Here is a 15,931-nt window from a genome sequence, read left to right as displayed (position 1 = left end):
TCCTCATTGGATTTTTCATGTTAAAAGTTGCAGAAGCCAGATGACAAGCTCATTTTGGTTCAACTTCAGCAACTGTGCATTGCATTGCCATGTAATGTAATGTAATGCAATGCTATCTATCTAGCTCTCCCTCTATACTTCCTTTTGGATAAACAGACATATTAGGCAAGCATTTTGGAGCTTTCACCTAAATAACTACAGGTGGTGAGATAAGCTGCACAATATAATTGACCTTTCAGTATATTGTTGCACACACACCATCTATTTAGCAAATGCCCTTGTTATCAACAGCAGCCTTTTAAACTCACCTGAGCTAACAGGTATGTGAGCTGGTTACTCTGCTGCGCTTAAAATTTCTTTTTTGGTTTGCTACAATGCCTTTTCTGAAACGTTGTCTCCCTCTGCTGGAACACTGACTTCTTTCATTTAATGCCTGCAGACTATAAAAGAGAAACCAACCCAAAAAGTTTGGTTGATTAGTCTGTGGCATTCTTTTAAACTGTTGCTTATGGCGGTCTCTGTGAGCTTCTCAGTGACATTCAGCCATCCAGGTATCCCGCCTGCAGTAGACGGAATGTGGCAATGGAACGCTGGCTGCGCGTGTCATAATAAGCTCTGAGCCTTTATATACCTGCGCACAGCAGCAGCCACCTTCAGTCTGCTGCTGGACAGCCAGCAGCAGCAGCAGCAGGAGAGGTAATTAATCAGCAACCCTCCTGCTAAGGGTAGACAGCTGCTCGTTCCACCCCCCCCCCCGCCTTAATTGGTTCTCCTCCCTTCCAACGGTGTTGAGGCGGGTGGGAACAGCCGGGGGTTGAGGGTACTGTGCTAAAAGAGGTGGAGTTATGCAGATCTAAAACGCGTGGATTGCAGCAGCAGCAAGCCGAAAAGTGCAGGCATGTGAGGGATCTAGAGGTTGACAGCATGTCTTCTTAATGGGAGTCCAGGTGGCCATCATCTCCACAAATGGACTTTTCAGAATCCTTGGGTGGCACCGTAGTCGGAAACCAATTCTGGTTATCGCTTCTCGGCCTTTTGGCTAAGATCAAGTGTAGTATCTGTTCTTATCAGTTTAATATCTGATACGTCCCCTATCTGGGGACCATATATTAAATGGATTTTTAGAACAGGGAGATGGAAAAAGAGCTTGCTCTGTCCACTCCACGCATTGACCTGGTATTGCAGTATCTCCAGGACCGGTGCACCCCTTCTTTAATGCAGTTTCTAAAATCAGAAAGAATTGAATTCAATGCTTTTTGTTCATTTTGCTTGTTTGTCGGATTTTGGGATGGACTCTTTGGCTTTGCTTTTCTTCTCCTCATTGGATTTTTCATGTTAAAAGTTGCAGAAGCCAGATGACAAGCTCATTTTGGTTCAACTTCAGCAACTGTGCATTGCATTGCCATGTAATGTAATGTAATGCAATGCTATCTATCTAGCTCTCCCTCTATACTTCCTTTTGGATAAACAGACATATTAGGCAAGCATTTTGGAGCTTTCACCTAAATAACTACAGGTGGTGAGATAAGCTGCACAATATAATTGACCTTTCAGTATATTGTTGCACACACACCATCTATTTAGCAAATGCCCTTGTTATCAACAGCAGCCTTTTAAACTCACCTGAGCTAACAGGTATGTGAGCTGGTTACTCTGCTGCGCTTAAAATTTCTTTTTTGGTTTGCTACAATGCCTTTTCTGAAACGTTGTCTCCCTCTGCTGGAACACTGACTTCTTTCATTTAATGCCTGCAGACTATAAAAGAGAAACCAACCCAAAAAGTTTGGTTGATTAGTCTGTGGCATTCTTTTAAACTGTTGCTTATGGCAGTCTCTGTGAGCTTCTCAGTGACATTCAGCCATCCAGGTATCCCGCCTGCAGTAGACGGAATGTGGCAATGGAACGCTGGCTGCGCGTGTCATAATAGGCTCTGAGCCTTTATATACCTGCGCACAGCAGCAGCCACCTTCAGTCTGCTGCTGGACAGCCAGCAGCAGCAGCAGCAGGAGAGGTAATTAATCAGCAACCCTCCTGCTAAGGGTAGAGAGCTGCTCGTTCCACCCCCCCCCCCCCCGCCTTAATTGGTTCTCCTCCCTTCCAACGGTGTTGAGGCGGGTGGGAACAGCCGGGGGTTGAGGGTACTGTGCTAAAAGAGGTGGAGTTATGCAGATCTAAAACGCGTGGATTGCAGCAGCAGCAAGCCGAAAAGTGCAGGCATGTGAGGGATCTAGAGGTTGACAGCATGTCTTCTTAACGGGAGTCCAGGTGGCCATCTCCACAAATGGACTTTTCAGAATCCTTGGGTGGCACCGTAGTCGGAAACCAATTCTGGTTATCGCTTCTCGGCCTTTTGGCTAAGATCAAGTGTAGTATCTGTTCTTATCAGTTTAATATCTGATACGTCCCCTATCTGGGGACCATATATTAAATGGATTTTTAGAACAGGGAGATGGAAAAAGAGCTTGCTCTGTCCACTCCACGCATTGACCTGGTATTGCAGTATCTCCAGGACCGGTGCACCCCTTCTTTAATGCAGTTTCTAAAATCAGAAAGAATTGAATTCAATGCTTTTTGTTCATTTTGCTTGTTTGTCGGATTTTGGGATGGACTCTTTGGCTTTGCTTTTCTTCTCCTCATTGGATTTTTCATGTTAAAAGTTGCAGAAGCCAGATGACAAGCTCATTTTGGTTCAACTTCAGCAACTGTGCATTGCATTGCCATGTAATGTAATGTAATGCAATGCTATCTATCTAGCTCTCCCTCTATACTTCCTTTTGGATAAACAGACATATTAGGCAAGCATTTTGGAGCTTTCACCTAAATAACTACAGGTGGTGAGATAAGCTGCACAATATAATTGACCTTTCAGTATATTGTTGCACACACACCATCTATTTAGCAAATGCCCTTGTTATCAACAGCAGCCTTTTAAACTCACCTGAGCTAACAGGTATGTGAGCTGGTTACTCTGCTGCGCTTAAAATTTCTTTTTTGGTTTGCTACAATGCCTTTTCTGAAACGTTGTCTCCCTCTGCTGGAACACTGACTTCTTTCATTTAATGCCTGCAGACTATAAAAGAGAAACCAACCCAAAAAGTTTGGTTGATTAGTCTGTGGCATTCTTTTAAACTGTTGCTTATGGCGGTCTCTGTGAGCTTCTCAGTGACATTCAGCCATCCAGGTATCCCGCCTGCAGTAGACGGAATGTGGCAATGGAACGCTGGCTGCGCGTGTCATAATAGGCTCTGAGCCTTTATATACCTGCGCACAGCAGCAGCCACCTTCAGTCTGCTGCTGGACAGCCAGCAGCAGCAGCAGCAGGAGAGGTAATTAATCAGCAACCCTCCTGCTAAGGGTAGACAGCTGCTCGTTCCACCACCCCCCCGCCTTAATTGGTTCTCCTCCCTTCCAACGGTTTTGAGGCGGGTGGGAACAGCCGGGGGTTGAGGGTACTGTGCTAAAAGAGGTGGAGTTATGCAGATCTAAAACGCGTGGATTGCAGCAGCAGCAAGCCGAAAAGTGCAGGCATGTGAGGGATCTAGAGGTTGACAGCATGTCTTCTTAACGGGAGTCCAGGTGGCCATCTCCACAAATGGACTTTTCAGAATCCTTGGGTGGCACCGTAGTCGGAAACCAATTCTGGTTATCGCTTCTCGGCCTTTTGGCTAAGATCAAGTGTAGTATCTGTTCTTATCAGTTTAATATCTGATACGTCCCCTATCTGGGGACCATATATTAAATGGATTTTTAGAACAGGGAGATGGAAAAAGAGCTTGCTCTGTCCACTCCACGCATTGACCTGGTATTGCAGTATCTCCAGGACCGGTGCACCCCTTCTTTAATGCAGTTTCTAAAATCAGAAAGAATTGAATTCAATGCTTTTTGTTCATTTTGCTTGTTTGTCGGATTTTGGGATGGACTCTTTGGCTTTGCTTTTCTTCTCCTCATTGGATTTTTCATGTTAAAAGTTGCAGAAGCCAGATGACAAGCTCATTTTGGTTCAACTTCAGCAACTGTGCATTGCATTGCCATGTAATGTAATGTAATGCAATGCTATCTATCTAGCTCTCCCTCTATACTTCCTTTTGGATAAACAGACATATTAGGCAAGCATTTTGGAGCTTTCACCTAAATAACTACAGGTGGTGAGATAAGCTGCACAATATAATTGACCTTTCAGTATATTGTTGCACACACACCATCTATTTAGCAAATGCCCTTGTTATCAACAGCAGCCTTTTAAACTCACCTGAGCTAACAGGTATGTGAGCTGGTTACTCTGCTGCGCTTAAAATTTCTTTTTTGGTTTGCTACAATGCCTTTTCTGAAACGTTGTCTCCCTCTGCTGGAACACTGACTTCTTTCATTTAATGCCTGCAGACTATAAAAGAGAAACCAACCCAAAAAGTTTGGTTGATTAGTCTGTGGCATTCTTTTAAACTGTTGCTTATGGCGGTCTCTGTGAGCTTCTCAGTGACATTCAGCCATCCAGGTATCCCGCCTGCAGTAGACGGAATGTGGCAATGGAACGCTGGCTGCGCGTGTCATAATAGGCTCTGAGCCTTTATATACCTGCGCACAGCAGCAGCCACCTTCAGTCTGCTGCTGGACAGCCAGCAGCAGCAGCAGCAGGAGAGGTAATTAATCAGCAACCCTCCTGCTAAGGGTAGACAGCTGCTCGTTCCACCCCCCCCCCGCCTTAATTGGTTCTCCTCCCTTCCAACGGTGTTGAGGCGGGTGGGAACAGCCGGGGGTTGAGGGTACTGTGCTAAAAGAGGTGGAGTTATGCAGATCTAAAACGCGTGGATTGCAGCAGCAGCAAGCCGAAAAGTGCAGGCATGTGAGGGATCTAGAGGTTGACAGCATGTCTTCTTAACGGGAGTCCAGGTGGCCATCTCCACAAATGGACTTTTCAGAATCCTTGGGTGGCACCGTAATCGGAAACCAATTCTGGTTATCGCTTCTCGGCCTTTTGGCTAAGATCAAGTGTAGTATCTGTTCTTATCAGTTTAATATCTGATACGTCCCCTATCTGGGGACCATATATTAAATGGATTTTTAGAACAGGGAGATGGAAAAAGAGCTTGCTCTGTCCACTCCACGCATTGACCTGGTATTGCAGTATCTCCAGGACCGGTGCACCCCTTCTTTAATGCAGTTTCTAAAATCAGAAAGAATTGAATTCAATGCTTTTTGTTCATTTTGCTTGTTTGTCGGATTTTGGGATGGACTCTTTGGCTTTGCTTTTCTTCTCCTCATTGGATTTTTCATGTTAAAAGTTGCAGAAGCCAGATGACAAGCTCATTTTGGTTCAACTTCAGCAACTGTGCATTGCATTGCCATGTAATGTAATGTAATGCAATGCTATCTATCTAGCTCTCCCTCTATACTTCCTTTTGGATAAACAGACATATTAGGCAAGCATTTTGGAGCTTTCACCTAAATAACTACAGGTGGTGAGATAAGCTGCACAATATAATTGACCTTTCAGTATATTGTTGCACACACACCATCTATTTAGCAAATGCCCTTGTTATCAACAGCAGCCTTTTAAACTCACCTGAGCTAACAGGTATGTGAGCTGGTTACTCTGCTGCGCTTAAAATTTCTTTTTTGGTTTGCTACAATGCCTTTTCTGAAACGTTGTCTCCCTCTGCTGGAACACTGACTTCTTTCATTTAATGCCTGCAGACTATAAAAGAGAAACCAACCCAAAAAGTTTGGTTGATTAGTCTGTGGCATTCTTTTAAACTGTTGCTTATGGCGGTCTCTGTGAGCTTCTCAGTGACATTCAGCCATCCAGGTATCCCGCCTGCAGTAGACGGAATGTGGCAATGGAACGCTGGCTGCGCGTGTCATAATAGGCTCTGAGCCTTTATATACCTGCGCACAGCAGCAGTCACCTTCAGTCTGCTGCTGGACAGCCAGCAGCAGCAGCAGCAGGAGAGGTAATTAATCAGCAACCCTCCTGCTAAGGGTAGACAGCTGCTCGTTCCACCCCCCCCCCCCGCCTTAATTGGTTCTCCTCCCTTCCAACGGTGTTGAGGCGGGTGGGAACAGCCGGGGGTTGAGTTTACTGTGCTAAAAGAGGTGGAGTTATGCAGATCTAAAACGCGTGGATTGCAGCAGCAGCAAGCCGAAAAGTGCAGGCATGTGAGGGATCTAGAGGTTGACAGCATGTCTTCTTAACGGGAGTCCAGGTGGCCATCTCCACAAATGGACTTTTCAGAATCCTTGGGTGGCACCGTAGTCGGAAACCAATTCTGGTTATCGCTTCTCGGCCTTTTGGCTAAGATCAAGTGTAGTATCTGTTCTTATCAGTTTAATATCTGATACGTCCCCTATCTGGGGACCATATATTAAATGGATTTTTAGAACAGGGAGATGGAAAAAGAGCTTGCTCTGTCCACTCCACGCATTGACCTGGTATTGCAGTATCTCCAGGACCGGTGCACCCCTTCTTTAATGCAGTTTCTAAAATCAGAAAGAATTGAATTCAATGCTTTTTGTTCATTTTGCTTGTTTGTCGGATTTTGGGATGGACTCTTTGGCTTTGCTTTTCTTCTCCTCATTGGATTTTTCATGTTAAAAGTTGCAGAAGCCAGATGACAAGCTCATTTTGGTTCAACTTCAGCAACTGTGCATTGCATTGCCATGTAATGTAATGTAATGCAATGCTATCTATCTAGCTCTCCCTCTATACTTCCTTTTGGATAAACAGACATATTAGGCAAGCATTTTGGAGCTTTCACCTAAATAACTACAGGTGGTGAGATAAGCTGCACAATATAATTGACCTTTCAGTATATTGTTGCACACACACCATCTATTTAGCAAATGCCCTTGTTATCAACAGCAGCCTTTTAAACTCACCTGAGCTAACAGGTATGTGAGCTGGTTACTCTGCTGCGCTTAAAATTTCTTTTTTGGTTTGCTACAATGCCTTTTCTGAAACGTTGTCTCCCTCTGCTGGAACACTGACTTCTTTCATTTAATGCCTGCAGACTATAAAAGAGAAACCAACCCAAAAAGTTTGGTTGATTAGTCTGTGGCATTCTTTTAAACTGTTGCTTATGGCGGTCTCTGTGAGCTTCTCAGTGACATTCAGCCATCCAGGTATCCCGCCTGCAGTAGACGGAATGTGGCAATGGAACGCTGGCTGCGCGTGTCATAATAGGCTCTGAGCCTTTATATACCTGCGCACAGCAGCAGCCACCTTCAGTCTGCTGCTGGACAGCCAGCAGCAGCAGCAGCAGGAGAGGTAATTAATCAGCAACCCTCCTGCTAAGGGTAGACAGCTGCTCGTTCCACCCCCCCCCCCCCGCCTTAATTGGTTCTCCTCCCTTCCAACGGTGTTGAGGCGGGTGGGAACAGCCGGGGGTTGAGGGTACTGTGCTAAAAGAGGTGGAGTTATGCAGATCTAAAACGCGTGGATTGCAGCAGCAGCAAGCCGAAAAGTGCAGGCATGTGAGGGATCTAGAGGTTGACAGCATGTCTTCTTAACGGGAGTCCAGGTGGCCATCTCCACAAATGGACTTTTCAGAATCCTTGGGTGGCACCGTAGTCGGAAACCAATTCTGGTTATCGCTTCTCGGCCTTTTGGCTAAGATCAAGTGTAGTATCTGTTCTTATCAGTTTAATATCTGATACGTCCCCTATCTGGGGACCATATATTAAATGGATTTTTAGAACAGGGAGATGGAAAAAGAGCTTGCTCTGTCCACTCCACGCATTGACCTGGTATTGCAGTATCTCCAGGACCGGTGCACCCCTTCTTTAATGCAGTTTCTAAAATCAGAAAGAATTGAATTCAATGCTTTTTGTTCATTTTGCTTGTTTGTCGGATTTTGGGATGGACTCTTTGGCTTTGCTTTTCTTCTCCTCATTGGATTTTTCATGTTAAAAGTTGCAGAAGCCAGATGACAAGCTCATTTTGGTTCAACTTCAGCAACTGTGCATTGCATTGCCATGTAATGTAATGTAATGCAATGCTATCTATCTAGCTCTCCCTCTATACTTCCTTTTGGATAAACAGACATATTAGGCAAGCATTTTGGAGCTTTCACCTAAATAACTACAGGTGGTGAGATAAGCTGCACAATATAATTGACCTTTCAGTATATTGTTGCACACACACCATCTATTTAGCAAATGCCCTTGTTATCAACAGCAGCCTTTTAAACTCACCTGAGCTAACAGGTATGTGAGCTGGTTACTCTGCTGCGCTTAAAATTTCTTTTTTGGTTTGCTACAATGCCTTTTCTGAAACGTTGTCTCCCTCTGCTGGAACACTGACTTCTTTCATTTAATGCCTGCAGACTATAAAAGAGAAACCAACCCAAAAAGTTTGGTTGATTAGTCTGTGGCATTCTTTTAAACTGTTGCTTATGGCGGTCTCTGTGAGCTTCTCAGTGACATTCAGCCATCCAGGTATCCCGCCTGCAGTAGACGGAATGTGGCAATGGAACGCTGGCTGCGCGTGTCATAATAGGCTCTGAGCCTTTATATACCTGCGCACAGCAGCAGCCACCTTCAGTCTGCTGCTGGACAGCCAGCAGCAGCAGCAGCAGGAGAGGTAATTAATCAGCAACCCTCCTGCTAAGGGTAGACAGCTGCTCGTTCCACCCCCCCCCCGCCTTAATTGGTTCTCCTCCCTTCCAACGGTGTTGAGGCGGGTGGGAACAGCCGGGGGTTGAGGGTACTGTGCTAAAAGAGGTGGAGTTATGCAGATCTAAAACGCGTGGATTGCAGCAGCAGCAAGCCGAAAAGTGCAGGCATGTGAGGGATCTAGAGGTTGACAGCATGTCTTCTTAACGGGAGTCCAGGTGGCCATCTCCACAAATGGACTTTTCAGAATCCTTGGGTGGCACCGTAGTCGGAAACCAATTCTGGTTATCGCTTCTCGGCCTTTTGGCTAAGATCAAGTGTAGTATCTGTTCTTATCAGTTTAATATCTGATACGTCCCCTATCTGGGGACCATATATTAAATGGATTTTTAGAACAGGGAGATGGAAAAAGAGCTTGCTCTGTCCACTCCACGCATTGACCTGGTATTGCAGTATCTCCAGGACCGGTGCACCCCTTCTTTAATGCACTTTCTAAAATCAGAAAGAATTGAATTCAATGCTTTTTGTTCATTTTGCTTGTTTGTCGGATTTTGGGATGGACTCTTTGGCTTTGCTTTTCTTCTCCTCATTGGATTTTTCATGTTAAAAGTTGCAGAAGCCAGATGACAAGCTCATTTTGGTTCAACTTCAGCAACTGTGCATTGCATTGCCATGTAATGTAATGTAATGCAATGCTATCTATCTAGCTCTCCCTCTATACTTCCTTTTGGATAAACAGATATATTAGGCAAGCATTTTGGAGCTTTCACCTAAATAACTACAGGTGGTGAGATAAGCTGCACAATATAATTGACCTTTCAGTATATTGTTGCACACACACCATCTATTTAGCAAATGCCCTTGTTATCAACAGCAGCCTTTTAAACTCACCTGAGCTAACAGGTATGTGAGCTGGTTACTCTGCTGCGCTTAAAATTTCTTTTTTGGTTTGCTACAATGCCTTTTCTGAAACGTTGTCTCCCTCTGCTGGAACACTGACTTCTTTCATTTAATGCCTGCAGACTATAAAAGAGAAACCAACCCAAAAAGTTTGGTTGATTAGTCTGTGGCATTCTTTTAAACTGTTGCTTATGGCGGTCTCTGTGAGCTTCTCAGTGACATTCAGCCATCCAGGTATTCCGCCTGCAGTAGACGGAATGTGGCAATGGAACGCTGGCTGCGCGTGTCATAATAGGCTCTGAGCCTTTATATACCTGCGCACAGCAGCAGCCACCTTCAGTCTGCTGCTGGACAGCCAGCAGCAGCAGCAGCAGGAGAGGTAATTAATCAGCAACCCTCCTGCTAAGGGTAGACAGCTGCTCGTTCCACCCCCCCCCCCGCCTTAATTGGTTCTCCTCCCTTCCAACGGTGTTGAGGCGGGTGGGAACAGCCGGGGGTTGAGGGTACTGTGCTAAAAGAGGTGGAGTTATGCAGATCTAAAACGCGTGGATTGCAGCAGCAGCAAGCCGAAAAGTGCAGGCATGTGAGGGATCTAGAGGTTGACAGCATGTCTTCTTATCGGGAGTCCAGGTGGCCATCTCCACAAATGGACTTTTCAGAATCCTTGGGTGGCACCGTAGTCGGAAACCAATTCTGGTTATCGCTTCTCGGCCTTTTGGCTAAGATCAAGTGTAGTATCTGTTCTTATCAGTTTAATATCTGATACGTCCCCTATCTGGGGACCATATATTAAATGGATTTTTAGAACAGGGAGATGGAAAAAGATCTTGCTCTGTCCACTCCACGCATTGACCTGGTATTGCAGTATCTCCAGGACCGGTGCACCCCTTCTTTAATGCAGTTTCTAAAATCAGAAAGAATTGAATTCAATGCTTTTTGTTCATTTTGCTTGTTTGTCGGATTTTGGGATGGACTCTTTGGCTTTGCTTTTCTTCTCCTCATTGGATTTTTCATGTTAAAAGTTGCAGAAGCCAGATGACAAGCTCATTTTGGTTCAACTTCAGCAACTGTGCATTGCATTGCCATGTAATGTAATGTAATGCAATGCTATCTATCTAGCTCTCCCTCTATACTTCCTTTTGGATAAACAGACATATTAGGCAAGCATTTTGGAGCTTTCACCTAAATAACTACAGGTGGTGAGATAAGCTGCACAATATAATTGACCTTTCAGTATATTGTTGCACACACACCATCTATTTAGCAAATGCCCTTGTTATCAACAGCAGCCTTTTAAACTCACCTGAGCTAACAGGTATGTGAGCTGGTTACTCTGCTGCGCTTAAAATTTCTTTTTTGGTTTGCTACAATGCCTTTTCTGAAACGTTGTCTCCCTCTGCTGGAACACTGACTTCTTTCATTTAATGCCTGCAGACTATAAAAGAGAAACCAACCCAAAAAGTTTGGTTGATTAGTCTGTGGCATTCTTTTAAACTGTTGCTTATGGCGGTCTCTGTGAGCTTCTCAGTGACATTCAGCCATCCAGGTATCCCGCCTGCAGTAGACGGAATGTGGCAATGGAACGCTGGCTGCGCGTGTCATAATAGGCTCTGAGCCTTTATATACCTGCGCACAGCAGCAGCCACCTTCAGTCTGCTGCTGGACAGCCAGCAGCAGCAGCAGCAGGAGAGGTAATTAATCAGCAACCCTCCTGCTAAGGGTAGACAGCTGCTCGTTCCACCCCCCCCCCCCCCGCCTTAATTGGTTCTCCTCCCTTCCAACGGTGTTGAGGCGGGTGGGAACAGCCGGGGGTTGAGGGTACTGTGCTAAAAGAGGTGGAGTTATGCAGATCTAAAACGCGTGGATTGCAGCAGCAGCAAGCCGAAAAGTGCAGGCATGTGAGGGATCTAGAGGTTGACAGCATGTCTTCTTAACGGGAGTCCAGGTGGCCATCTCCACAAATGGACTTTTCAGAATCCTTGGGTGGCACCGTAGTCGGAAACCAATTCTGGTTATCGCTTCTCGGCCTTTTGGCTAAGATCAAGTGTAGTATCTGTTCTTATCAGTTTAATATCTGATACGTCCCCTATCTGGGGACCATATATTAAATGGATTTTTAGAACAGGGAGATGGAAAAAGAGCTTGCTCTGTCCACTCCACGCATTGACCTGGTATTGCAGTATCTCCAGGACCGGTGCACCCCTTCTTTAATGCAGTTTCTAAAATCAGAAAGAATTGAATTCAATGCTTTTTGTTCATTTTGCTTGTTTGTCGGATTTTGGGATGGACTCTTTGGCTTTGCTTTTCTTCTCCTCATTGGATTTTTCATGTTAAAAGTTGCAGAAGCCAGATGACAAGCTCATTTTGGTTCAACTTCAGCAACTGTGCATTGCATTGCCATGTAATGTAATGTAATGCAATGCTATCTATCTAGCTCTCCCTCTATACTTCCTTTTGGATAAACAGACATATTAGGCAAGCATTTTGGAGCTTTCACCTAAATAACTACAGGTGGTGAGATAAGCTGCACAATATAATTGACCTTTCAGTATATTGTTGCACACACACCATCTATTTAGCAAATGCCCTTGTTATCAACAGCAGCCTTTTAAACTCACCTGAGCTAACAGGTATGTGAGCTGGTTACTCTGCTGCGCTTAAAATTTCTTTTTTGGTTTGCTACAATGCCTTTTCTGAAACGTTGTCTCCCTCTGCTGGAACACTGACTTCTTTCATTTAATGCCTGCAGACTATAAAAGAGAAACCAACCCAAAAAGTTTGGTTGATTAGTCTGTGGCATTCTTTTAAACTGTTGCTTATGGCGGTCTCTGTGAGCTTCTCAGTGACATTCAGCCATCCAGGTATCCCGCCTGCAGTAGACGGAATGTGGCAATGGAACGCTGGCTGCGCGTGTCATAATAGGCTCTGAGCCTTTATATACCTGCGCACAGCAGCAGCCACCTTCAGTCTGCTGCTGGACAGCCAGCAGCAGCAGCAGCAGGAGAGGTAATTAATCAGCAACCCTCCTGCTAAGGGTAGACAGCTGCTCGTTCCACCCCCCCCCCGCCTTAATTGGTTCTCCTCCATTCCAACGGTGTTGAGGCGGGTGGGAACAGCCGGGGGTTGAGGGTACTGTGCTAAAAGAGGTGGAGTTATGCAGATCTAAAACGCGTGGATTGCTGCAGCAGCAAGCCGAAAAGTGCAGGCATGTGAGGGATCTAGAGGTTGACAGCATGTCTTCTTAACGGGAGTCCAGGTGGCCATCTCCACAAATGGACTTTTCAGAATCCTTGGGTGGCACCGTAGTTGGAAACCAATTCTGGTTATCGCTTCTCGGCCTTTTGGCTAAGATCAAGTGTAGTATCTGTTCTTATCAGTTTAATATCTGATACGTCCCCTATCTGGGGACCATATATTAAATGGATTTTTAGAACAGGGAGATGGAAAAAGAGCTTGCTCTGTCCACTCCACGCATTGACCTGGTATTGCAGTATCTCCAGGACCGGTGCACCCCTTCTTTAATGCAGTTTCTAAAATCAGAAAGAATTGAATTCAATGCTTTTTGTTCATTTTGCTTGTTTGTCGGATTTTGGGATGGACTCTTTGGCTTTGCTTTTCTTCTCCTCATTGGATTTTTCATGTTAAAAGTTGCAGAAGCCAGATGACAAGCTCATTTTGGTTCAACTTCAGCAACTGTGCATTGCATTGCCATGTAATGTAATGTAATGCAATGCTATCTATCTAGCTCTCCCTCTATACTTCCTTTTGGATAAACAGACATATTAGGCAAGCATTTTGGAGCTTTCACCTAAATAACTACAGGTGGTGAGATAAGCTGCACAATATAATTGACCTTTCAGTATATTGTTGCACACACACCATCTATTTAGCAAATGCCCTTGTTATCAACAGCAGCCTTTTAAACTCACCTGAGCTAACAGGTATGTGAGCTGGTTACTCTGCTGCGCTTAAAATTTCTTTTTTGGTTTGCTACAATGCCTTTTCTGAAACGTTGTCTCCCTCTGCTGGAACACTGACTTCTTTCATTTAATGCCTGCAGACTATAAAAGAGAAACCAACCCAAAAAGTTTGGTTGATTAGTCTGTGGCATTCTTTTAAACTGTTGCTTATGGCGGTCTCTGTGAGCTTCTCAGTGACATTCAGCCATCCAGGTATCCCGCCTGCAGTAGACGGAATGTGGCAATGGAACGCTGGCTGCGCGTGTCATAATAGGCTCTGAGCCTTTATATACCTGCGCACAGCAGCAGCCACCTTCAGTCTGCTGCTGGACAGCCAGCAGCAGCAGCAGCAGGAGAGGTAATTAATCAGCAACCCTCCTGCTAAGGGTAGACAGCTGCTCGTTCCACCCCCCCCCCCCCGCCTTAATTGGTTCTCCTCCCTTCCAACGGTGTTGAGGCGGGTGGGAACAGCCGGGGGTTGAGGGTACTGTGCTAAAAGAGGTGGAGTTATGCAGATCTAAAACGCGTGGATTGCAGCAGCAGCAAGCCGAAAAGTGCAGGCATGTGAGGGATCTAGAGGTTGACAGCATGTCTTCTTAACGGGAGTCCAGGTGGCCATCTCCACAAATGGACTTTTCAGAATCCTTGGGTGGCACCGTAGTCGGAAACCAATTCTGGTTATCGCTTCTCGGCCTTTTGGCTAAGATCAAGTGTAGTATCTGTTCTTATCAGTTTAATATCTGATACGTCCCCTATCTGGGGACCATATATTAAATGGATTTTTAGAACAGGGAGATGGAAAAAGAGCTTGCTCTGTCCACTCCACGCATTGACCTGGTATTGCAGTATCTCCAGGACCGGTGCACCCCTTCTTTAATGCAGTTTCTAAAATCAGAAAGAATTGAATTCAATGCTTTTTGTTCATTTTGCTTGTTTGTCGGATTTTGGGATGGACTCTTTGGCTTTGCTTTTCTTCTCCTCATTGGATTTTTCATGTTAAAAGTTGCAGAAGCCAGATGACAAGCTCATTTTGGTTCAACTTCAGCAACTGTGCATTGCATTGCCATGTAATGTAATGTAATGCAATGCTATCTATCTAGCTCTCCCTCTATACTTCCTTTTGGATAAACAGACATATTAGGCAAGCATTTTGGAGCTTTCACCTAAATAACTACAGGTGGTGAGATAAGCTGCACAATATAATTGACCTTTCAGTATATTGTTGCACACACACCATCTATTTAGCAAATGCCCTTGTTATCAACAGCAGCCTTTTAAACTCACCTGAGCTAACAGGTATGTGAGCTGGTTACTCTGCTGCGCTTAAAATTTCTTTTTTGGTTTGCTACAATGCCTTTTCTGAAACGTTGTCTCCCTCTGCTGGAACACTGACTTCTTTCATTTAATGCCTGCAGACTATAAAAGAGAAACCAACCCAAAAAGTTTGGTTGATTAGTCTGTGGCATTCTTTTAAACTGTTGCTTATGGCGGTCTCTGTGAGCTTCTCAGTGACATTCAGCCATCCAGGTATCCCGCCTGCAGTAGACGGAATGTGGCAATGGAACGCTGGCTGCGCGTGTCATAATAGGCTCTGAGCCTTTATATACCTGCGCACAGCAGCAGCCACCTTCAGTCTGCTGCTGGACAGCCAGCAGCAGCAGCAGCAGGAGAGGTAATTAATCAGCAACCCTCCTGCTAAGGGTAGACAGCTGCTCGTTCCACCCCCCCCCCGCCTTAATTGGTTCTCCTCCATTCCAACGGTGTTGAGGCGGGTGGGAACAGCCGGGGGTTGAGGGTACTGTGCTAAAAGAGGTGGAGTTATGCAGATCTAAAACGCGTGGATTGCTGCAGCAGCAAGCCGAAAAGTGCAGGCATGTGAGGGATCTAGAGGTTGACAGCATGTCTTCTTAACGGGAGTCCAGGTGGCCATCTCCACAAATGGACTTTTCAGAATCCTTGGGTGGCACCGTAGTCGGAAACCAATTCTGGTTATCGCTTCTCGGCCTTTTGGCTAAGATCAAGTGTAGTATCTGTTCTTATCAGTTTAATATCTGATACGTCCCCTATCTGGGGACCATATATTAAATGGATTTTTAGAACAGGGAGATGGAAAAAGAGCTTGCTCTGTCCACTCCACGCATTGACCTGGTATTGCAGTATCTCCAGGACCGGTGCACCCCTTCTTTAATGCAGTTTCTAAAATCAGAAAGAATTGAATTCAATGCTTTTTGTTCATTTTGCTTGTTTGTCGGATTTTGGGATGGACTCTTTGGCTTTGCTTTTCTTCTCCTCATTGGATTTTTCATGTTAAAAGTTGCAGAAGCCAGATGACAAGCTCATTTTGGTTCAACTTCAGCAACTGTGCATTGCATTGCCATGTAATGTAATGTAATGCAATGCTATCTATCTAGCTCTCCCTCTATACTTCCTTTTGGATAAACAGACATATTAGGCAAGCATTTTGG

At 45.0% G+C, this 15,931-nt stretch overlaps 12 non-coding genes across 12 annotated transcripts; all 12 read left to right on the top strand.

The window, feature by feature from the left end:
* Nucleotides 1-1,019: 1,019 nt before the first annotated feature.
* Nucleotides 1,020-1,210, top strand: LOC141188090 (U2 spliceosomal RNA). Its single transcript, XR_012262214.1, has one exon. It is a non-coding gene; the product is annotated as a U2 spliceosomal RNA (small nuclear RNA).
* A 1,124-nt stretch (nucleotides 1,211-2,334) lies between these two features.
* Nucleotides 2,335-2,525, top strand: LOC141188089 (U2 spliceosomal RNA). Its single transcript, XR_012262213.1, has one exon. It is a non-coding gene; the product is annotated as a U2 spliceosomal RNA (small nuclear RNA).
* Nucleotides 2,526-3,645: 1,120 nt separating this feature from the next.
* On the top strand, nucleotides 3,646-3,836 carry LOC141188088 (U2 spliceosomal RNA). The gene has a single exon (XR_012262212.1). It is a non-coding gene; the product is annotated as a U2 spliceosomal RNA (small nuclear RNA).
* A 1,120-nt stretch (nucleotides 3,837-4,956) lies between these two features.
* Nucleotides 4,957-5,147, top strand: LOC141188086 (U2 spliceosomal RNA). The gene has a single exon (XR_012262210.1). It is a non-coding gene; the product is annotated as a U2 spliceosomal RNA (small nuclear RNA).
* A 1,122-nt stretch (nucleotides 5,148-6,269) lies between these two features.
* LOC141188085 (U2 spliceosomal RNA) lies at nucleotides 6,270-6,460 on the top strand. The gene has a single exon (XR_012262209.1). It is a non-coding gene; the product is annotated as a U2 spliceosomal RNA (small nuclear RNA).
* Nucleotides 6,461-7,583: 1,123 nt separating this feature from the next.
* On the top strand, nucleotides 7,584-7,774 carry LOC141188084 (U2 spliceosomal RNA). The gene has a single exon (XR_012262208.1). It is a non-coding gene; the product is annotated as a U2 spliceosomal RNA (small nuclear RNA).
* A 1,120-nt stretch (nucleotides 7,775-8,894) lies between these two features.
* Nucleotides 8,895-9,085, top strand: LOC141188083 (U2 spliceosomal RNA). Its single transcript, XR_012262207.1, has one exon. It is a non-coding gene; the product is annotated as a U2 spliceosomal RNA (small nuclear RNA).
* Nucleotides 9,086-10,206: 1,121 nt separating this feature from the next.
* Nucleotides 10,207-10,397, top strand: LOC141185379 (U2 spliceosomal RNA). The gene has a single exon (XR_012260047.1). It is a non-coding gene; the product is annotated as a U2 spliceosomal RNA (small nuclear RNA).
* Nucleotides 10,398-11,521: 1,124 nt separating this feature from the next.
* Nucleotides 11,522-11,712, top strand: LOC141188082 (U2 spliceosomal RNA). Its single transcript, XR_012262206.1, has one exon. It is a non-coding gene; the product is annotated as a U2 spliceosomal RNA (small nuclear RNA).
* A 1,120-nt stretch (nucleotides 11,713-12,832) lies between these two features.
* Nucleotides 12,833-13,023, top strand: LOC141188080 (U2 spliceosomal RNA). The gene has a single exon (XR_012262205.1). It is a non-coding gene; the product is annotated as a U2 spliceosomal RNA (small nuclear RNA).
* Nucleotides 13,024-14,146: 1,123 nt separating this feature from the next.
* Nucleotides 14,147-14,337, top strand: LOC141188079 (U2 spliceosomal RNA). The gene has a single exon (XR_012262204.1). It is a non-coding gene; the product is annotated as a U2 spliceosomal RNA (small nuclear RNA).
* Nucleotides 14,338-15,457: 1,120 nt separating this feature from the next.
* Nucleotides 15,458-15,648, top strand: LOC141188078 (U2 spliceosomal RNA). Its single transcript, XR_012262203.1, has one exon. It is a non-coding gene; the product is annotated as a U2 spliceosomal RNA (small nuclear RNA).
* The last annotated feature ends 283 nt before the right edge of the window (nucleotides 15,649-15,931 follow it).

Source organism: Phyllobates terribilis, unplaced genomic scaffold (genome assembly GCF_046119375.1).
Source record: "Phyllobates terribilis strain yellow unplaced genomic scaffold, ASM4611937v1 Scaffold_40__1_contigs__length_11209783, whole genome shotgun sequence".
Lineage (NCBI taxonomy): Eukaryota > Metazoa > Chordata > Amphibia > Anura > Dendrobatidae > Phyllobates > Phyllobates terribilis.
This window is presented reverse-complemented; position numbering and strand designations above follow the sequence as displayed.